Genomic DNA, 20,557 nt, shown 5'->3' with positions numbered 1-20,557 from the left:
TATGTCCAACTCCAAATGTCAACGTGTGCCCCAAGTGCGGGGCAAGAGAACCAACGCTAGGACACCACTGCACCCCCAAGTGTGCCATCTGTGACGGGGAGCACCCCACGGGAGACAGTCTATGCAAGAAAAAACTTAAAAGCGTTGCTCCTCCCAGAAAATCCAGAATGGAGCAGCCAAAAAAGAGGGGAGACCAACCTGAGTGGACCTGCGATGCCAACTCGGACAGCGAATTCCCTCAACTGGAACTGCACAAGCATCGATGGTTCAGCTCGGAACGGGAGGAACAGCACCAGTCGAGATCAAGATCCCAATCCCCATCGAGTTCCAGATCAATATCTCAATCTAGGAACCAGTGGCAAATCAACAACGGCAGCACGGTATCTGCTCACCCTGGGTCATCCAGCCTAAAGAAACAGAACAAAAGCGGAGGACCCCAGACCAAGACGGGCTCTCTCCAGGCCAAGGAATCAAAAGACCCGCAAGCCGCCGGTCGGACAAACAAAAATCAGGTGAGCTGGGCGAGAGTAGTATCTCCCAGTGCTCCGGTAACAGAAAATCCGCAATATAAAAAATATTAGAAGAAAATAAGAGGCTGACGCAAGAGGTCAAGCAGCTCAGGAAACAAATGACCGAGGAGCGAAATGATTTACATGCGGCAATATCCTCATTAGAGAGAAGGCTAGAGGCTAACCTGCAGCCACCACCACAATTTCCGAAAGGGACAGCTGGAGGCTGTAGTGAGAGCACAAGCGATACACCGTCAATAAACCGCGTGAATTCAATGGGAACAGCGACGTCAGGTGAAGGAGGGGAAGGGAGGATGGACGAAAATACCACCACCACCCCGAACGTTATACTAAATAACAACGATCAATTAACGCAGCAAATACAGGCACAGTTACAGGAAAACAGGCAGGGTATCGCTAACGTTAATAAACTCCTACAAGATTTCATGATGGAAATCAAACTTTTCGTCGGAGAGGAATTGAGAACTCAACGACAGTACGTAAACGAAGCCGTGGGAAGTTTGCAGAGGGCGATAAACAAGCGCCCTCGCTCGGCCTCCGCGGGCAGGAGTAAACAATCAAAGGCGGAGCGCGACGACACGGAAGTGCCCATACATCATGGCCAAAAATAATTTAAAAAGTGCAGAACAATTAGAGATCTGGCAGTGGAATTGCCGCACTTTTCACAAGCGCGCAGCTGCACTCCAGAATTATATAAACTCGGCACCAATTCAACCGGACGTAGTATGCTTGCAAGAAATTGGCACCAAAATGGTCAAGCTGCGCGGATACAACACCCTGCAAAACCCTAATTATCCCCGCATAGCCACGCTGGTGAGTAAGACGATTGCGGCAAAGGCAGAGTATATAGAAAGTCTTAAATTCAATCATCAAATAATCAGCTTATTCCCCCAAAAAAGGGGCAAAGCGAGGACTGTAATAGTGAACTTATACAGTCCTCCAAAAGAGAGAGATGTGGATTTTAGCGAGCTCCTCGCGCAAGCGGTTAATATCACGGGCACCAAGGACCGCCTATTGGTGTTGGGCGATTTTAACGCACCTAACACTGCATGGGGTTATATAAAAGACTCACCCAAGGGAACGCGTCTCGAGCACGCTGCGTCTAGGCTGGGTCTGACCTTAATAACGCTTCCCACCTCGCCCACAAGAGTAGGCAACAGTGTAAGTAGGGACACGTTCCCAGACCTCACTTTCACCTTCAACATCAAAGACGCTTCCTGGACAAATCTGGAGGAAAATCTAGGAAGCGACCATTATATCATCAGCGTCTCCCTATCGACACCCAAACTGCGCAGAGTCATAGGGGACGCGAGGATCACAGATTGGGCGGAATTCAGAAAATGGGATCCCCCACCCGAATCCGTACCGGAATCAATTGAGGCTTGGTCTGAGTACATAAAATCGGTACACGCAAACACAACGAAGAAAATAGCAAGAACCATAGAGGCACCGGCAGTAGATAGCCACCTGTTACGCCTATGGGAGATCAGGCGAAGCCTCCTGAAGCGGTGGAGAAGTCAACGACCGATAAGGAAACTCTTGCGCAGGATCGCGGCTCTGGCAGAGGAAGCAAACGAACACGCAAGCAAATTGGCAACTGAGGGATGGGTCAGCTTTTGCTGCTCGCTTCAGGGCACACTAAGCACTGCTAAAACTTGGACCATCCTGAGGAACATCCTTGACCCAGATAAGTCCAAATCCGCGACCAACCGAACAATGCAGAAAATCGCGGAAGACTTCCCGGGCACGGATGACGACCTCATAAAGGCTCTCAAGGCCAGATACATTGGCGAGAGTGCAACCACAACAAATTCGACAATCAAATCAGTTACACGGGAGAAAAAAATGAAAACCTAGACGCGCCGATAACAAAGGCGGAGGTCTTTGCGGCAGCCCAGGCGGCCAAGAGGAACACAGCCCCCGGTGAGGACCAAATTACAAATGCCATGATCAGGAACCTTAGTGACAAAGTCATAGAGGACCTAACAAATAAATTTAATGAACACTATTGGCTTAAAGGAAAGATCCCTGAAGAATGGAAAAAGGCCAAAATTATAACCATTCCAAAACCCGGGAAGAAGCCTTCCCTGCAGGCACTCAGACCCATATCACTGACGTCATGCATGGGAAAGCTTTTCGAACGGGTCATTCACACCAGACTTCAAAATTTCATAGAGGACGGGGGCCTGTTCCCGGCTACCATGCTGGGCTTCCGCAGTCGCCTCTCGACACAGGACGCTTTCCTCCTGTTACAGGAAGAGGTCCTAAAAGGCGTTCCCACGGGTGGGGAGCATTTGCTGCTTGCTCTCGACCTGAAGGGGGCTTTTGATAATATATCTCACGAGGCTATACTCTCAGAGTTAAATATAATTGGTTGCGGCGAAAACATATTCAACTATATAAGGGCTTTCCTCACGGAGAGGACGGCAACAATTGGTATCTCACAAGTAAAGTCTGAACCTTTCCAAATGCCAAACAAGGGCACGCCTCAGGGAGCCATCATATCTCCTTTGTTGTTTAACATCGCCATGCGTAGACTCACGCGGGCCTTGGACGGTGTCCCGCAGCTAGGTTACACCCTCTACGCGGATGACATCACTCTATGGGCCACGCGCGGGTCTCTGGCCAGCAAGGAGCAGACCCTGCAGGAGGCGGCCCTGGTCGTAGAAAACTTTGCCAGAGCCAGCGGTCTCAGCTGCGCCCCCGAAAAGTCGGAGGTGATCCGTATACATGGAAAACGTTACAAAAGTAACGGACAAATAGAAATCCAAATCGAAAATCAGAAAATTAAAGAGGTCACCGTTGCTCGTATCCTGGGTTTCTGGGTTCAGAGCAACGGTAGGGCAGATTACACAATTGGTCTCCTAAAATCGGCAACCAAACAGGTGGCTAGGATGATTCAGAGGATCACCTTCCACAAAAAGGGGATGAAGGAAACCGACACTCTACGTTTAGTGCAGGCGCTCGTAATAAGTAAGTTGACATACAGCTTACCCTTCCACACGCTCAACAAGAGCGAGGAAGGGCAAGTAGACTCTATCATTAGAGGGATCTACAAGGCGGCATTAGGTTTACCGGTAGCCACTGCGACAGACAGGCTCCTCGGGATCGGCGTGCATAACACGTACGCCGAGCTCAAGGCTGCTACATTAATCTCTCAAAGGAACCGTCTCAGCCAGACGAGGTCGGGAAGGGAGATTCTGATAAGGACGGGCTTTCCACCGCATCCCCAAAACTTGGACGAGGTGCTAGTGGACATGCCAGAATCCGTTCGACGCAACATCTCGGTAGCCCCTATCCCGAAGAATATGGCCAAAGAAAGGCATAAAAAAAGGAGAGAGGAACGAATAAAATGGCTCCGAAAACTAGTCAGAGGCAATGACAACGTACTCTACGCAGACGCTTCGAGATATAATTGGAAGCGCGCAGTGGTTACGGTAATCAATAGCGACACGAGTAGCATGGTATCAAGCGCCTCCCTGTACACGTCCTCGATCGCCAAAGCCGAGTGTTTCGCCATCGCCTTGGCAATTAAAAATGGGGAGCGAAAAGTCGGGAAGGCCTACATCACCATCATCTCGGATTCCCAGGAGGCGTGCCGACTCTTTACGAACGGCCGCCTCCCATTAAAAATACGCAACTTATTAGGAAGGGAACTAAAAAACACTTATAGGCTGGTCTGGTGCCCGGGACATGCTGGCCTAGAGGGTAACGAGAGGGCGGACGCTCTAGCTCGAGAGCTCACGAACCGAGCGGAGCACCAGCCGCCCTCCAATTACAACCACCCCACACGACACTGCATGGCCTTCGCGGGGAGGAAGACAGTGATCCTGCTCGGTTGGATCCGCGCGAGATTCTTGCTCATCAGCGAGGCGCACGGCAAAAGTATGGCGTCCCCCACAAATCTCTTGAAGTGGAAGACGCAATGGACCTCCGTAGAATTCAAACGGGGGTCTATCCAAATTTATTGCGACTGCACAAAATTTTTCCAACCTTGTACGGGCACGATTGTCCGTGGTGTCGCGAATCGCCACCGACCCTCTACCACGTCTCATGGGGATGTAGTAAAAGGCCAGAGAAATTAAATTCCTTACAGGATAGGTACAGACTAGAAAGCTCTCCGGAGCAATGGGAGGCACTCCTCGCTAGCTCAGACCCGGAAGTGCAACTAGCGCTTCTGGGCCACGTCCGGCTGGCGGCAGAAGCCAGTGGAGCCCTGGACTTGGGGCCCCACCCATCTAGCTCCTAAATCCCTTCCCTTTTACCTCAATAAATGTTAGTCTCTCTCTCTCTCTTTTCTGCTCGTAGGCGGCGGCACCGCCCCGAGCAAGAGCGCGGGTACACGGAGGAGTGTTAGATATATAAGGCGCGTCTGTGTAGCTCTCTGCAAATGCGTTTGTGGCGCAATGGGTTAAACGCTCGGCGATCTATCGTCGCGGACCGAGAGGTCGTGGGTTCGATTTCCAAATTTTGCATGTTTGTGGAACTTTTTCTTCTGGTTTCTTTCTTTGTATTATGTTCTATGACGTATTTCCGTGACGGAAATACGTCAGTGAAGTCTTGGTGGACCCCGGCATAAAACACTTTCGTGTTAAAAAACGTGTTGTCGTTGGCACGAACAGAATTCACCTGAGAACAAGAAAGTGCAACTCGTCATTCAAGAAAAGCCCGAAACTGCGACAGAACGCGCAGCTAATTCACGTGTTCGATCGATTCGGCTAGAAAAAATTATTTTAAAAGACTGCCTAGGCTCACATACCATGGTCAGTCATTGAAGCGACCATCACAGGCACTAGAAAGTTGCAGCGTGGGCGATACCTTGTGATAAAATCGCGCAGAGAGCACGCGCGACCGGCCCCGCGAACACACAATCATGCACAAAATATGCGAGAAAAATTACGGGCGTTTTTTTTTTTCATTTCGCCTGCATCGAAATGCGGCCGTGGCGGCAGGAATTCCATCCCGCGACCTGGTGCTCAGCAGCGCAACGCCTCAGCTACTGAGCCACTGAGGCGCGATGTCTTGGAACACTATTTAAGCGAGCACCTTGCATGGTATAGCGACCTTAATTTCGTTTTCGATGCAAGATGAGCTAGGTTCACAGTCATCTGTTGAACCGGAGGCGCCGAGCAGACGACGCGTCCAATGAGCCTTTACGAATTTACGTCTCACCTATAGAAGAGAAAACGATCGCCAGAAGGCGCTACTGCGCCTCCTGACAGCGCCCCCATTGTGGAAATTTCAAGCAGCGCGGTCGGGCCGTGGTGTAGTCTCCGCTTTGTTTACATTGTTTCGCCCGCGCTTTCCTTCGCTGCTCGTGCTCATGGCGCTCCGTTTTCGACGGCGTCAGATAGCCTGCTTGCTGAACAGCGATGCAAAGACTGCAGCGCGGTATTAAGACGGTTGCCGACGGCAACAGCTTTTTTCGTGGCGGCAACAGCTTTTTTCGTGGCGGCAACCTCAAGAAAGGGGAGCGTCTGCTTCCACACGTGTGTGGTGTGGAACAAATTGTGGGTGTTGATGTGACAGTGAAAGCCAAGTGCGTGTCCGAGGTGTCCAACAAGATTATATACAACATCGAGTTAGAGGTACACACCGAGTTCAGTAATTTAGTCACTTTTATTTCTCTATGATGCAGTCACAAAGCGGTCATGCATGCTTGCAGAGATGTGCAGAGACCGTGACGATTGCGGTTGGTTTCGTTGGTCGCTGGGCGCGCACACACGGCTGCTCTCATATTGGCTTCCAAGGAGTGGCATCAGCACTGTCAGAACAGAAAGAACACATGCATTTGGCACCAATAAGCCAAGAAAATTAATTAACGATGTAAGTACTACATATGTGCATAATGTCTTATATCATGCTTTATAAATATTTAATGTATATCATGCCTTATTCAATGCAGATAGAGTCATGGCAACTCATTGCATTATTGAGCAAGGTATCTTTTCACTGGTCATGAGAAATCACTCTTATAAACTGCCCTGCGAAATGAACCCAGATCACGTAACCAGCGATTACTTTGGGACCATGCAATGAACCCAAGGTAACCAGCGATTACCTTGGGACCATCAGCACGAGCACAAGAATTAGCGATACATGCCTCATTAAAGCACATCTTGTTTCTCGTCGGGCGAATGCCCCGCCACAGCTAAAGTAAGCTCACACCGATGGCCGGCTACTACACGAAACGAAGATTCTTGGCAGGAAGAGAGAAGCAGGAAGAATTTGCAAGGTGACAATTACATTGAAGCATGCTTGGATATTGTGAACCTAGAAAGCATGGCCAAGCAACACACATAATGCACGCGTCTCGGGCTTTGAAATCTGCCGCTTATACCGACGCATGCGATGACCGCAGCTTGCATTAAATACGGATTGCCAGCACATAAAAGACAAGTAACGTGCGGCCCCTTTTGTTGCCTGCACAACTCGGAATTTAAGTTGCAGCGTTTGGAAAAAGGATCTAATTATCTTGAGCTCGTCTTTGCCAATCGCGAGTGAGTCAACAGTAAAACCAATTAAATTCGTGGGTTTTACGTTCCAAAAGCACGATATCATTATGAGGCACGCTGCAATGGAGGGTATCAGGAATAAATTTAACCCCCGGGGGTTCTTTAACGTGCACAAAAATCGTACATGTTGCGTACATTTCGCCCCCATCGAAATGCGGCCGCCGGGGCCGGGAATCGAGCTCGCGTCGTCGAGCTTTGCGGTGCTACACGTAAGCAGTTACCGCTATGCTAACACGGCGGATGTAACTGTATCGTTCAACTACGCGACACTTCTAAACAAACGGCCATGCGCTAAATACAGGCACATTACTATTGCGTTTTTTTATCGAGCGGCCGTGATATTGCACGCGAATGCGAAAGTACGTCACTTACTTGACTCGGCGCACCGCAGTTATCCACGCTTGTCGTCTGTCCTTCTCGTACCACCTCCCCGGAATTCTGTAGGACTTCACGGGCGGCTTTCGACCTTTCGAGGATCTTGTGGCAATCAGCAACACAGCAGTATTGCGTGCCACCTTTCCTGGTTGATGAGGTCGCGCTCGCCGTTGCGAAAAGAACACGCACGATCGCTCGTGCCGTAGAGAACACGCGCGCGCGCTGGCCCAGCCGTGACCTTCGACACTTCCATCCTTCCGCCAGGGGAGTATTCGGCGCTGGTGCCGCGCGGGCAATCTTTAGGTTGCCTCGTCTATTGCACTGACGAGTAACACGTTGTGCTCGAACCACAACCGGTCACACGCACTGCAGCTGGCTCCAAAGTTCCGGTTGAGAAATTTCCGTTGAAGCCTGGCCGTCGCACCGGGAAAGTTGGCGGTTGCGTTGCGGAGGCGTGCACCACCGTTGTCGGGTTCCTGCGGGGCTAGACGACGCTGACGTTTGGCCTAATCATCGCGTTCCCGCAACTCGGGGCCCGCAGCTCTTCGATGACGTTTCGCCTGGGGTTCAGAGGCCCTCACGCCAGAATCGTCACGTCGATGACGAGGACTTTCCAGAGCGCGTTCATGGTTGATGGATTTTTATGAAATTTCTTCAAAGTTAAATCTGTCCCTGACTTAAGACAGTGAATGGCTCATACCCATTTAAGCAATGACACATACCCCGTAAACGCTGGTTTCCCCATTAAGACGACAGAAGAGAAGTGAAATTCTACGCTGAAATGATTAGCCACACAGCCAGCAGTGGAAACAGACGACGACGGCGAACGCGGGAGCAATGGCACGAGCATGTGCCGAGTACGAGCACGTGCCGGCCACTTGTGGAGGTCTGAGAGCAGCTGGTTTCTTAGCGTTACATCGCCGGCACAGGGTAGGATATACAATCTTCGCTTGAAAAGTATTACTACCCGCCCTTAACCGTCTACGTCACTCATTACTTCAAGAAGTGCCGATACTGTTCGTGACTGAAGACACCAGCGACAAGGCAAGCGGGGTTGATACAGCCTATTGAGTCTCGTTACAGAGCATTCCAGATGATCGGAATGAATTTTTAGGGCTGTTTTCAACTTCAACTTGACAGAATAAGTGAAACCTCAGCCCTACAGACTAATTATACCGCTTCACTAAAAGGAAGGCACTACGCGAAGCATCTGGAATAAGTGTCGAAATTTATCATTCAGAATGGCTCGCTGCGACATGGTGCTCTGAAGGTTCTGATCACCAACAGAGGAAGTGATTCTGTGGGGAAAATTAGTCAATTCATCCTTTCTTACATCCCGAAAATCCCCGCAAGATAATGGCCAATCAGCCACTGGCGAACGCCTTTAGAGAGCGCCTAAATAAAAGTTTCGGCTGACAAGTTTACAATGCACGTCGACGTCGAACAAAAGACGTTTAATGCTGTCCTTAATTATATAGCAATCTTCGCTTACAACACGGCAGTGGTAGGAAAAACGCACGCGTCGTCGTTGAACCTGCTTTGTGGAAGGAGCCCGGAACGACGCTTGACGTCATGCTACCGAGTGACCACAAAGAAAACAGCTTCGATGTCACCACGTATCTGCTTCTCACTGAATTGTGTACCGTCGCCTTCGACGACGCTATACAGGGTTTTTAACTTAACTTGGGACAAACTGTAAAGATATGCAAATGCCATGTAGCTGGATAGAACCAAGTTAACGTTGTTTGCAATCGCTAGGGGACACTCAGATATTTTTTTGCATTCCGCTTAATTGCATATTTAGTCCTAATTAATTAATCACTTCTCAAAAGTGACAATGAGAAAATTGTAGCGCAATATGAAAAACTCCCAAAACAGCTTTCTCTTGGTAAATGCATGATACATAGAAGTGCTTTTCCGAGAGCGGAAGAAGCCCGTGCATACACGCAGAATTGCCGCGCGACTGGCCACTCGAGGCACTTTGCGTGCATTCGCGGGCATCTTTAATGCTCGGAAAAGCACTTCTATGTATCACGCATTGAGCGACGGAAATCTGTATCGGAAGTTTCTCATGATGCTCTACAATTTTCTCATTGTCACTTGTCGTCTATATATAGTAATTTAGAAGTTGATTAATAAATTAGGACTAATTACGTAATTAGGTGGAATGCATGAAGAAAATAACATGAATAGCTCCAAGCGACGGCAAACAACATTACCTTGGTTCTGTCCAGCTGCGTAGCAATTGCATATATTTAAAGTTTGGGCCAAGTTAAGTGAAACGCCTTGTATGGTATACCAGCGCAGCGCGTGTGGTTCATTTTAGAAACTAATACAGTGACGTAGACTAAGTAAGCAACTCTTCGAACGCTAGCTCCGGCGTTTAAAGATGCGGTGGCGGGTTCTTGTGTACTGGGCAATAATGACATTGTGCAATCACAGCGGTTCTGTGCAGGGTTTTATTACTGATTACGAACTGCTACAAAGCTCTCGCTTTGTTCAAGACGCGGTATCATTTATCAGTACTTTCTAAAGGGTAGCAAAAATTCTGCAGCGAAGAAATTGTGTCCGTAATCAGATTATATGCGCGAGGCGAACAGTGCTCGCGACTATCATTGCAGCCTGAGTGTAGCTTGTTCTTGTGGGCACAAGTTTCATGGCTATCAGGTGCGGCAAAACCTGTTTTTTTCCTTACCTGAAGTCTAGAAATAAACGTCATCTCGATATACCTAAGGGTTACTACAACACATATCCTTAGCTCCGGCCGCATGTTGGCCGTCGCTACAACAAATAGGAATGTTCAGACTAAAATTCAAGGAGGCGCTTTAGGAAACAAAATATAGAGGCCTAATATGAAATATGCAGCGATCATCAAGGAACGTTTCATTAAAAATACCATTGATGCCGTGGCAACAATTCAGCCAGAAGCGGTTCGTTAATATCCGAATTGTATAAAAGTCTGTTAACTCACTCGCAGGCCAACATGAACACAAGAGGTACCCAAACACTGCAGTTGTGAAGAAAAAAATGCACAACCTTAATTCTTTTTCTGCTTAAGAATGATCAGTTATCCATTAATCATCGCCAATACATCCAACCACTGACAGGTCGATTGACAATACATAAATCGAAAAGCTGGGCCATTGCATCCGTACTTAGGTTGGACAAACAATTTCAAAAAGTGTTTTTTTTTCGTGTTTCCCCGCACAATATCTCAGTGGAATACGTTACCCTAGTCACTTCTTCCTACCACTGCAAGTATTGAAAGTATTGACTCCAAAGCAACGTGCATCTGATAAAATTTTCCGGCTTTTTCCATCGTTGAATGGCTTAAGTGATCCTGTGGTAATTTTGACAGCATCTATTGTTTCAATAGCGAGCTGCATTTTCTGTAAATGCCAATTGCACAATTCCAACAGCCCTGTGTAACATTGCGTTGTCATCGCCATCTTGAAGGGAAGAAGAGCCAGCTCAAGACACGCAAAGGAGGTTTTTGGTCGCGCGGGCTCTATGCAGGCCGCGCCTAAAGCTCGTCCTCATTGTACACTAATTTTAACAGTAAAGAAGCGGCTAAAGATGAATACGTACAGCGCACACATGGATACAGCTATCCTTTTATCATAGTCATAAGCTACAGCGCGGCCCCGAACTGCACGTCGCTCTCCTAAAGCAGAATATGCGCAGTGGTCATGTTTCTTGCGCCAGAGATGATACGCCCGGCAACAGTAGCCGTGTCAAGCAGATTCGATCATATGGTCAAATGTGTTATAGCGTTTGAGGGGCCACTTCTGCCCGGATAGATCTTTGTGTACGATCCCGACACTAGTACCCAACTTATATTAGCATGTCACGGCACTTTTCGTCAATTTTTTTTTTTCTGAGGAAATCGAGGAGGACGTAAGACTGGACTAAAGTTGTATCTCCTACAGTCGATGGTTCTTCCTGTAACCGCATTGCCATTGCAGTGATCTACGACGCCTTTGTGACGCAAGCGCCGGAAGATGCGCTTGCGTCAACTAGCCCAGCTATCAGTTCTGCTGCTGATGCCAAGATATACACTACCTATCCTGTTGTGGTTAACCAAGCTTCCATTCCCAGGGCCATATTATGCAACTAACATGCTACGTGTAGGCCAGAACGCCGCAGCAAACTCAACGAGAGTTGTGGCTGTAGCGGCGCTGCCCACAAACCTTCTACGCGTGTCCTGCGCTGGCCCCTTCGTCTACCCTTCAAAATGGCGGCTCAGTATATGCACAGGCTTCTCAGCATTATGCAAGATGTTTATAGCAATTCCTTGTTCTTCACTATATACATACGCATTTTGTAGCGAGAGCTACATTGGCCGTATTCTCGCCGTTTCGCTGTGGTGGGTGACCGTGCCGTGAGCTGAGCCGTTGCCTAGCAACCGCCGCAGCTGGCAGCGCCACTCGCCGCGCCATCTGGCATGACGTCAGAGGAGGAGCTACTGAAACCGCGAGCTGAGCCGTTGCCTAGCACTCGCCGGCGTTGCTGGCGTTGCATCGCCGGAGGAGCCGCCGTTGCATCGTGTATATGAAAGGAGCGGCTCGGTGGGATTCGTCGAAAGATATGGAAACTGAGTCGGAGAGACTGAAAGAAGCCAGGCTTCGTCGTCGGATTGAATCCAAGAGGAGGCAGCGAGCCGAGGAGACCGAGGAAGAACGAGCCACACGCCTCGAGAAGCGTCGTAAGTACGAAGCGGCCAGGCGAGTGCATTGAGAAGAAGATCGTTCGTCGTCTACTTCGGCATCTCGTGCCAGGGCCGCGGATCAACGACGGATTGAAACACCAAGCTAAACAATAACATTAACCGTACCTCTCACTACGCAGAGCCAGGCATAACTGAGTTAAGCCACAGCCTATTTTTTTTTCCTTTTTGTACTTTACTGCGCATCGTAGTTTACCTTACTTTATGAACCTACGCCAATCCGGCATGGGCTTCTATAAGGTTTCCACTACGCTTTAAATGATTACTGAAAATAACAAAACCTGCCATGCCACACGCTGTGAGAATTGGTTTAGGCCCTCATTGCAGTTTGTAAAAAAACGCTTTTACTGCTTATCTTTCTTGTATGCTTGCGATCAAGGCTTCCTTAAAGGGTCCTGAACCAGCTTTCTCTGAAGCTTCAAAAACGCCTTCGGACGAGTGTTGTGCCTCCCAAGAATATTTTACCGAAATGTATTTCGAAAACGGCGTTGTACGAGCGTAGATACTACGATCGCAACATCTATCTTTCTTTGTGCTCCTCAACGTCGTCTGGACCGGCGCCCCGCCGGCGGAATTGCTTCATCTGGCTTCAACGTTGTCTTTCTCCCTTCAATGGAAATTGACGAATGCTGTTGGAAACACGTACTTCCGGTCGCAGTAAATACAATAACGGCGGTCATCACTTTTTTTGTGCTACTACTTACTAGGTATCTGAATGCTGTTCTTTTTTCACGTACCAATTGGCATAGGTACCATATTTCCTTTCGCACGTATGTCTGCGGAAAACACACAGTTTCCGAAGCTTGAACGAAACGTCGTCTTCGCTCGTGCCACTTGGTTGGAAGATCGGCTCAGGGATGGGCGCCGCACTCCGGACTCATGATGCAAGGTTTCTAAGCGTAACGAGCTTCCAACGTGAGACGACACGCCTCGAAGGTGTACAACTCCGTCAGCAGTCCACCTGTACTATAGTCAGATGTGTACACTCAGGCGGGCGCGCGTCGCCATGTGACCCACAGAGATCAATCAGAGCACGCGGTTCTCAAAATATCCCTACTGCGGATGGGCTTGTTGCCGCACCCGATGGCCGCCATGGTATCTACGCTAATCAGAAGACGCAGATACCCGCAACTGTATTGTGCTTGCTGTGTGCATGGTATACAGCTGGTGTGTTCGCTTATGTGCTCTCCAGTAGGCCATTCTACGTCAGGCGGACCGGCTTCGTCCTGCCGGGATATTAGATACATTCGAATAAGGCCAGAGTTATAAATAGCTTAATACGACGCAGTATCTGCCAAAGTGTCTAGCCAGCACAGACCGGTTACCAGCCTTGGCGGCTTAGCGGCTATGTCGTTATGCTGCTAAGTTTGCGGTATAAAATCAGGCCGCCGCAGCGGTATTCTGATCGGAAAATTGAAAAAAAAAAAGACCGTCGACCGAGCACTGGCTGCAAAGTAAGGAACCCCAGGAGGACGAACTTATTCCGGAATCCCCTAATACGCTGAGCCTTCTAGTCAAGTAAAACCGCATTATTAATATGCAGTCGTCGGGAGCAAAACTGGCTCGGGCTGGGCGCTTGCTTGCGTGGGTCACTCGAAGATGCCAACCACCATTCCTCGCGAGGCACAGTAGGCGTAGCGTAAGTGTGGTCTGGCCATGAGTTTCACGAGGTTCGAGGCAAGTCGCGTGTTCAGAACTGATCGAAATTAGCGAGACCCCACGGCTAGGACACGAATAAGCAGTGTGGCCAAAAATTTCGTTTCTACAGCAATAGGTCGCGGTCGAGTGTCAGGAGACGATAGTCGGCCTTTTTTGTGAGTGCATATTTCTTATCTGAATTTGAAACGCGGATTTTCGCTAATTCGGCATGCTCACATAATTGCGTCAATTACTATACAAATTAATAGTAGCAATAAGTGCACTGATCCAAAAATACTCTATACTGATATCAGCTATCAACCAATGGAGCAGATTCTATGTGATAAGCTATGTGATGACCTATTGCAGTCGCCGCGGGAGCTTCGGAACAGGTGAGGATAAGGCCTGGCTTCGCACTACGCTTGTGAACTTCACACGCCGCGCACGAGTGGAAAATTTGGCTGTGATGTTCACAGGAGCGTTTGCTATCCGCGGACTGTGTTTTGTCACCAAGCCCAAAGGGGCAGTTCAGGACAGCTTTAAACAAACCAGGATGGTTTTGTCGCAGAGGTAAGATGGCATTGCGTTGTAACTTTTTTCAGTAGATACTTCAGTATCAATGTTAAATTAAGACATTTTAGATTTAATTAGAATTATATAAAACTAAATTAGGTTACGTATCCTCCCAATTTCAAAACTTCGGCCATCTAGTATGACCTTCTGCATTACTTGTAACATGTCCAACACATAATCAGCTGAATAGCAAACGTCACAACATGTCCTATACAACACGGACCAATCACAAAGCCGGCGTTTTGTCAGGTAGGCACCGACCTACGGGACAGCACAGCGATGGAGGTAGGTAGTGTTTTTCATTAAACGTGGCGTGATCCAAGCACACGTTACATTAGGGACTCACTGTTATGGTTGCCACTACGCCTTTAATTTCGTTTCTGTGTTTTAAATGCATTTTTATTATCTATTGCAGCACGACTGCAATGATCAGGTTGTATTACGCTTATGATTGGTACGCAAAGATTGTCCTTAGTGACGGCACTGTAACATGGAGTTATGATGGAAGTAAAGTAGAGGCGCAAAAGGAGGAGTTTCCAGGTAAACCGACATTTTCTACGGGGTTTTTCAGCCTCGCTCTTCGGACAAACGACCCAAACGTTCGAGTAAGTAACCAAACTGATCTTACTGCTTTCCTCTTGAATCTCAGGCGCATCGAACACTGGTGCCATCAATATGGCTCCGCAAGCGTATTCGAGGTAATCCCAAAATTCAGTGGAACATGCCGTAATAAAATAGTATCTGATAATATTAATAAAACATCAAAACGATATGTTTCTTTTCAAACGAATATTAAAGAAAATCACGGTGTGTTGCACTTTCGTGTGACGATTGAAGTTATCGGACGTATTTCGCTCCCAAAGCTCGGAATTTGTTTACCTTTTGAAATTGTCCATGAGAGGAGCACAGAGATTTATATATGATGAAAATTTACAGTTAGTCAGCCTCATAATCATCATCAGTCTATATTTATGTCCACTGCAGGACGAAGGCCTCTCCCTGCGATCTCCAATTACCCCTTTCTCGCGCTAGCTGATTCCAACTTGCGCCTGCAAATTTCCTAACTTCATCACCCCACCGAGTTCTCTTGGTATCCATTCTGCAGCTCTAATGGCCCACTGATTATCCATCTTACGCATTAGGTACCCTGCCCAGCTTCATTTTTTCATCCTAATGTCAACTAGAATATCGGCTATCCCCGTTTGCTCTCTGATTCACGCCGCTATCTCTTCCTGTCTCTTCCTGTCAGCCTAAATACTCGTAAATAAATGTAAGAGGAACAGCAACAAAATATATTTAGAATAGTTACCTGTAATATGTGGCTAGTTCAGTAAACGTATATGGCATGTTTCAAAATACTACGATGTCCAGAATTAAATGGAATGAACTCAATAACTGAGCAGTAGCTGGGAACAGTATTTCGAAATACCTAATAACTATAATGTTTTAGGGGAATATAAAAAGCAATGTTTGACATATCCAACTCCGTAACACTAGAAGAAATTATTTCACGCTCTAAGATGCCTACCGATGGAGCACTACAAGATAATACTAAGATCAAGAGGTGATTTTCGAGTCTCCGACTACACGAGCAACCACATTGTCCAATGTATCGTTAAAGCGGCCAGCCTACCCGAAGAAGCACAAGAGCAAGACACGATATGTATCAATTATCAACAGAACACAATGGTGATCAGTACTCCCATAGAAGAACACGCCGACAAGTACAAGAAAATTGTCTGCATCAGGACGAATACACAGGAATACGAAGCCAGCGCTTACGAAGCGGCCCCGGACAATGCATCTAAAGAAGTGTTCCGAGGAATAGGACTGGAAGACAGCGGACAAGAAATCGTGAGAAAAATGATAACTCCAAGAAATCCTGCAGCAATCGCCGCCGAGCGAACGAGGAACACCACAAACGCGATTGTACTGTTCGACGGATACAAAGTCCTATGCTACGTGAGATACATAGCGGCCTTGTTGCGGTGTACGCTATACAAAAAACAACTGGAAATGTGCTACCAATGTGGATGATTAGGACATAAAGCGGACGTGTGTCGTAACCCCAACGAGAAGATTTGCCGAAGATGCGGGTTGGCGGACCCTCCCGAAAGCCATGAATACAAGGCTAAGTGCCACCTACGCTACTTGGATCATCCTACAGCAGATCGAGAATGCAAGGCAATATACAAAACCCCCTTACTGGTAAAGAAACGTCGCTGGGAAAGAATTAAACAAGAAGGAGAGAAAGAAGAAGAAAACTACACGACGCAAGATGAGCCGCAAGGCCTCAGCCTCATACAGAATCGACCGGAACCCCCTTTGAAACATTCGAAAGAAGGGCGTAGCAGATCCAGGCCGAGATCAAGAGCCAGGTCGAGAAGATCCAGGTCAAGGAGCAGAGCCAGGTCGAGGTGAAGGTCCAAGTCCAAGGAACCCCGGAGTCCTGGAGGCACCACGGCAACACAAACGGTGAGCTGGGAAACAGCAGTCACGGGGAAGAGCACGAAGGAGCACGAAGGAGCTTATTAGTGATTCTGTCCTTGCCGGGACTAGTGTTTCTAGTGAGTTTGGCTAAGGCTGCGTGGAGCTCTGCTTGCGTGAATGGTCGATAAAGGTCTGGGTTTGGTGCGCCGTCGTACGCCTTGCCGCTCGCCGACGTAGTGGCGAGCGGAGGTAGCTTGTCGCTGCTAAGTTTCTGCCTGAAGTTCTCAAGGAGATCGTGCTCCGATCCAGCGTGGTTGTGGATTAGTCTGCGCAGATCTTGCCGTTGTTGCGTTTTGGTGCGGTCGGTAGCTAAGAGAATGCGTAGGAGGTGCCAGGTTTTCTTGGTGCTAAGTGTTCCTTGTAGGCTGTCACAAAAGGTGTGCCAATTTTGCCTGATAAGTTGTTCCCGTAATCTAGGACCTGTATGGTGAGAAGGGCAATTCGTTGCTTAGGTTTTCTATTGAGTTTCTGCCTCTTCCACCTCCTCAGAAGACTTCTACTGGCCTCCCAGGGATGAAGGATATGCGGGTCGACTGCGGGTCTGCTGGTGCTTAGTTGGATGTTCTTGGTGTGGTGTTCTGCGGTGATGAGAAGGCCCTTGAGCCAATGGTCAATGACTTCGATTGTTGTGTTGCCGCTGAGGTTGTCTCTGAAGGACTTCCAATCTGTTAGTCGGGCAACTACAGTCTTGGTTTGTTTCCAGTAGTGGGCGATGTCAAGTTGGGGAATGTGGTGGGCGCTTCCGAGCGTATCCGAGAGTCGGCTCCACTCGGCCCAGAGGATGTTCGATGTGAAGGTTAGGACCGGGTTTGTGTTCCTGGAGACACTGTTTCCGACTTTTGTGGCCGGCTGCGGGTCATTCCAGAGGGTCAGCTTGTGTTGTTGGGAAGTATCGTGTACGCGGGCTCTCTTCTTGGTGGTAATTGGATACGCCCATGCTGTATGTGGGGCGTTGAAATCTCCCGTGATCACAACTTGATGGCCTTTCGTGCGTTTCCTGAGTTCACGAATAAAGCGGTCAAATTCCGGAAGTTGGTCCCGAGGAGGACGGTATACGCTGACGATAAAGAGGCTTTGCTGCGTTTTTCTGTCTGGTAGGATCTCCACTAGGGTGTGCTCGATGGGGATGTCTTCTATTTCATGTTCTTGCGTTGTGAGAGTTTTCCTCGTTAGGATGGCTGTGCGTTGGGTTTGTGTATGAGCGGTGTATCCTTGAAGTTGAACGTTGCGGGTGTTGAATTGAATGTAATTTTATTGATATCAAACAATTTACAAAAATGAAATTGCGATAATGCATTTGAATCCCTAGCCAGAGGCTAGCTGCAGTGATTCATTCAAATATAATTATGAAAATGGTTATGGTTTCCTGTAGCGCAATGACATCGGGGTGGTCTTGTTTGACGAATTCTTGTAGGTTGCCATAGCGGGGGCGGAAGGACCGACAGTTACATTTCCAGACGCGCAGAGGTTTTTGCGGGCTCTTTGTTGTGGTTTTAGGTGTCGCCATCATTAGGCTTTTCAGTTTCACAGGCCGAGTCACGGTTGGGTGGGATCGAGCGGGATGCATTGTGACTGTTCGTGCGAGCCTTCTTTCTGCCCTGCTCGGTGGCGTTTAGAAAGCTGTCGAGGTAGGACTTGGTGACGTAATTGTTCTTCGCGTGCGCTATGAAGTTGTTGACCTGCGCTGTTGGGCCGGTCAACTGGCTTGTGAGAGTAGTTACTTGACTTGCGAAAGATGCGACTAGCATGGTAAGGGTTGCAATCTTCTCGACGATAGGCTTGGTGATGTTTTCGTTCATGGCGAGGATGGTCTTTGTAAAGACATCTTCGAAAGCCAGGAGGGGCTTCTGAACTCTAGCTTCGATCGCGGCATCAGCTGCCTCTGTGGTTAGTGTTGTAGATGGCTGCTTGCTTCCATGTTCGTATTCTTTGCATCTTTGGCGTAGTCTCTCTATGATGCTTTGTTGATTTTGCAGTTTGCCCTCGAGGGTTCTTACTGCTACCGCTTCTGCCGATTCGACGCTGGTGCTGCCGGAGCTGTCGACCGCTTCGGCGTAATTCACGCGTTTTTGGGAACGCGACCGCGATCTTGATCGTGATCTTGACATGCATCTGCTACTTCTGGTGGTGCTACTGGTGGTGTTACTTGATTTGGAGGCGTATCCATTGGCAGCGCCTAGTTCAGGGAAGTCGTCGCGGTTGGAGCTGTATCGACTGTCTCGTTCTTGGATCCTGTTTTGCCATTGCTGTCTTGCTTGGTAAGGTGGTGGGTTAGGCTTGAGCTTTTTTTTTGCGCGTGCAGCCGCGAGCGCAGTCGGCCTCCTCTCCCGCGCACCGTGTGGCTGTTGCACGTGCGTCGGCGGTTCTCCCCGGAAGGCCGATGTCGTCTGTCTCGCGCGGCGTTGGGCTTAGCAAAACGGGAGGTGGCCGGTGAAGTTGAAGCTCAAAATCATGGCGAAAAACGCACTAACTTTAAAGTAGGTGGTATTCCCTGATTCATTGTAGCTGGCCGAATCTCTCGGTGCGAAATGAAAGAGGTGAGCGGCCTATTCCGTAGAAATGAGCGCAAGACGCAGAAGCCCATGTGACGCACGTAAGTGCACAACGGCCCCCTATAGCGTAGTGTCCCGGAATTGCAGAAGTTACAAAAATAAAATGGTGAACTCGTATCAATAGCTAAACACCAAAGACAACCGAGATGTAATAATTCTACAAGAAACGAGTGGTCTCGCCAGACTATCAGGGTACCAACCCATAGGCAATGCCGTCGGATAAACCGAGGCACCTACCACCCTAGTGACGAGAGGCCATACGGTTGTTCAACATGATTCGCGAATCACGGACATAGACAACATACTAATTCAGATTATACCAGCAAGGAAGACAAGTAATAGTATGTGCATTTTAAACGTGTACAGCAGTCCAAAGTGCAAGAGACACAGATTCTTAACACTTTTCAAACGCACGCTCAACATAACGGGTGGCCGGAAAGTGATAATAGAGTGGTTTAGCTTGTCCGGTAATCGGGTAAACGCGGGCGGACCAGGTGTTGGGGCGTTTTGCCAGAACCGTAAACGCGAGCGGCCTGTATGGTGCTGCCACCTGGTGGCACAGAAATCAAACAGACAAAAACAGCTAATATAGCAGTAACCATGTCTCACAACTTCATGTGTACCAGAGAGCTGGAAGAACGCCAACATTATACTAATCCATAAGAAGGGAGACGTTAAAGAACTGAAGAATTATATACCCATTAGCTTGCTTTCAGTATTGTATAAAATATTCACCAAGATAATTTCCAATAGAATCAGGGCTACACTTGACTTCAGCCAACCAAGAGAACAGGCTGGCTTCAGGAACGGATATTCTACGATGGATCATATCCATGTCATAAATCCGGTAATCGAGAAATCTGCGGAGTACAATCAACCTCTCTACATGGCTTTCATAGATTATGAAAAAGGCATTTGATTCAGTAGAGATACTAGCAGTCATAGAGGCATTGCGTAATCAAGGAGTACAGGAGGCATACGTGAATATCTTAGCAAACATCTACAAGGATTCCACAGCTACCTTGGTTCTCCACAAGAAAAGTAGAAAGTTACCTATCAAGAAAGGGATCAGGCAAGGAGACACAATCTCTCCAATGCTATTCACTGCATGCTTAGAAGAAGTATTCAAGCTCTTAGACTGGGAAGGCTTAGGAGTGA

The sequence above is a fragment of the Dermacentor silvarum genome, chromosome 8 (genome assembly GCF_013339745.2).
Source record: "Dermacentor silvarum isolate Dsil-2018 chromosome 8, BIME_Dsil_1.4, whole genome shotgun sequence".
Lineage (NCBI taxonomy): Eukaryota > Metazoa > Arthropoda > Arachnida > Ixodida > Ixodidae > Dermacentor > Dermacentor silvarum.
This window is presented reverse-complemented; position numbering follows the sequence as displayed.